This window comes from Helianthus annuus, chromosome 8 (genome assembly GCF_002127325.2).
Source record: "Helianthus annuus cultivar XRQ/B chromosome 8, HanXRQr2.0-SUNRISE, whole genome shotgun sequence".
In the NCBI taxonomy this organism is placed as follows: domain Eukaryota; kingdom Viridiplantae; phylum Streptophyta; class Magnoliopsida; order Asterales; family Asteraceae; genus Helianthus; species Helianthus annuus.
In genome coordinates this window covers 60,318,512-60,321,198 of record NC_035440.2, presented here as the reverse complement: position 1 = coordinate 60,321,198, position 2,687 = coordinate 60,318,512, and positions in this window count along the sequence as shown.

Here is a 2,687-nt window from a genome sequence, read left to right as displayed (position 1 = left end):
AACTTGGTTATGAAGTCCATAGTTACGCATTCCCACTTCCACTCGGGAAGTTCAGGCTGTTGTAGCAAGCCGGACGGCTTTTGGTGCTCGGCCTTGACTTGAGCACAAGTCAAGCACTTTGCTACGTGGGTGGCTACAGACTTTTTCAAGCCTATCCACCAATAATTAGCCTTCAAATCTTGATACATCTTGTCGGCACCAGGATGGACTGAGTATTTGGAACTATGGGCTTCCTGGAGAACAACATCTCGTAGTCCTCCATATATCGGAACCCATATACGTCCGTTCAGTCTAAGAATTCCATCCTTGCTAAGAGTCAACTGCTCCTCAGTTACTCCCAACTTTTCATTAGGATAATTAGCTTCCAACACAGCCTCACGCTGCGCATATCCTTTCCATCAAATTATTTTTAACCTCAATGCTCTTGGCATTGATTCGAATGGGTTTTACCCTTTCCTTCCTGCTCAAGGCATCAGCGACCACATTCGCCTTGCCGGGATGGTACCTGATTTCACAGTCATAATCATTCAGGGTCTCCATCCAACGGCGTTGCCTCATGTTCAACTCTTTCTGGTTGAACAGGTGCTGGAGGCTTTTGTGATCAGAATAAATCACAAATTTAATACCATAAAGGTAGTGCCTCCATAATTTCAGTGCAAATATAACGGCACCCAACTCCAAATCATGGGTGGTGTAATTCTTTTCATGCACCTTTAATTGCCTTGAAGCATAGGCAATCACCTTGCCCTTCTGCATAAGCACACACCCCATGCCTGTGTGTGATGCATCGCAGTAAACTACGAATTCATCTGTACCCTCAGGTAAGGTTAACACAGGTGCGTTGCTTAGCTTCTGCTTCAGTATTTCAAAGGACTCTTGCTGCTTTGGGCCCCAAATGTACTTTTCTTTCTTCTTGGTCAAAGAAGTCAAGGGCGCAACAATCCTTGAAAAATTTTCAATAAATCTCCGGTAGTATCCTGCTAACCCCAGGAAGCTACGGATTTCGGTAGGCGTCTTTGGCTCTTGCCAGTTCATGACTGCCTCTACCTTAGCGGGATCCACTTGGATACCACGCTCACTCACAACGTGTCCTAAAAACTGAACTTCTCGTAGCCAGAATTCACATTTCGAGAATTTGGCGTAGAGTTTCTCACGCTGTAGTAATTCGAGAATGCAACGGAGGTGCTTCTCGTGGTCAGCTTGATTCTTGGAATATATAAGGATATCGTCGATGAAGACTATGACGAATTTGTCCAAGTACGGCTTGCAAACGCGATTCATGAGATCCATGAACGCAGCCGGTGCATTTGTGAGCCCAAAAGGCATCACTAGGAACTCGTAATGACCATAGCGAGTCCTAAATGCAGTCTTGTGTACATCTTCATCTCTGACCCTTAGTTGATGATAGCCCGACCTTAAGTCGATCTTTGAGAAGTAGCTCGCTCCTTGCAGCTGATCGAATAGATCATCGATCCTTGGTAAAGGATATCTATTCTTTATGGTAACTTTATTCAGTTCTCTATAGTCGATGCACAACCGCATCGATCCGTCCTTCTTCTTTACGAATAGGACAGGAGCTCCCCAGGGAGATGAACTAGGTCTGATAAAACCTTTCGCCAGCAGTTCATCCAACTGGGTCCTCAATTCTTTCATTTCCGTCGGAGCTAATCTGTAAGGTGCTCTTGCTATCGGAGCTGCTCCGGGAATGATGTCTATCCTGAACTCCACTTGTCTATCTGGTGGCAAACCAGGTAGTTCTTCGGGAAAAACCTCGGGGTATTCAGAAATGACAGGAAGATCCTCGATCTTCGGCTTTGGTTCTTCAATTATCACCTGAGCCATGTAAATTACGCAGCCTCTGTTCAAACATCTAGAAGCTTTCAGCATAGATACGTCTTCGGGCAACCCATACTGTGTATCCCCTCGAATGGTAAGAGATTCACCACTCGGAGTCTTTAAAACTATCTGCCTTTTGCCGCAAATGATTTGGGCCTGATTACGAGATAACCAGTCCATGCCTAGCACAATGTCAAAACCCGCTAATTTGAAGGGAAGTAGAGATAAAGGAAAAGAATGGTTCCTAATGGACATTTCACATCCTTCTAGAACAGTAGAGACGGTTTCGATCGTGCCGTCTGCTAACTCTACTTCGTATTTCACGTCAAGGGTTTTGATTGGCATATTTAGTAGTTGGCAAAATTTCTGGTCTACAAAGGATTTATCGGCGCCCGAATCGAATAGTACTCTTGCAAATATATTATTTACGAGAAAAGTACCTGTAAGCACATTGTCGTCCTTAACCGCTTCCTTTGCATCCATGCGAAAAACTCTCGCATTTGACTTCTTCGTCTCTTCCGCCTTCTTGGCATACTTCGGGCAATTACTCTTTATGTGCCCCTTTTCGTTACAACCATAGCAGGTTGCATCCTTTATATTTTTGCACTCCACGGTCTTGTGATCCTTGGACTTGCATAGCCCACAGGATGAAGTCTTTTGTTGCGACTGTGAACCAGACGCAAATCTACACTTCCCGGAGTGAGGTTTCTTGCAGACCTTGCAGTGAGGTCTTCCATCAGCTTGCCCCTCTTTCTTTGCCTCCGACCCTCTCTTGCCCTCACCGTTTCCACGGTGCTTTTTCCCAGACTTTCGTGAGGTATCATCCTCACGTTTTCGCTTTTCAGCCTCCT